Consider the following 281-nt stretch of genomic DNA (forward strand, 5'->3'; position numbering starts at 1 on the left):
CCATATCGCGCATTATATAAGGCACCCATAAAACATATTTGATTTGGGTTGATGATCTGGGTTTACGTCACGACCTTACTGACAATGGCTCTGATTACAACGTGGGCAGATAACACGGTGTTCGCAAAGATATTGAAGTCAGTGCTTTACGGTTCCTTGACCTCTGTGTTTACGTTGAAGTCTTAAAGACATTATTCATAAGCTTTTCTTTTGTGATCGATTTTGAATGAAATTATTGTTGTGTTACGCCATATTTATTGCAAGAAAGTCCTGCGAAATGA

This window comes from Penaeus monodon, chromosome 25 (assembly GCF_015228065.2).
Source record: "Penaeus monodon isolate SGIC_2016 chromosome 25, NSTDA_Pmon_1, whole genome shotgun sequence".
Taxonomy (NCBI): Eukaryota; Metazoa; Arthropoda; class Malacostraca; order Decapoda; family Penaeidae; genus Penaeus; species Penaeus monodon.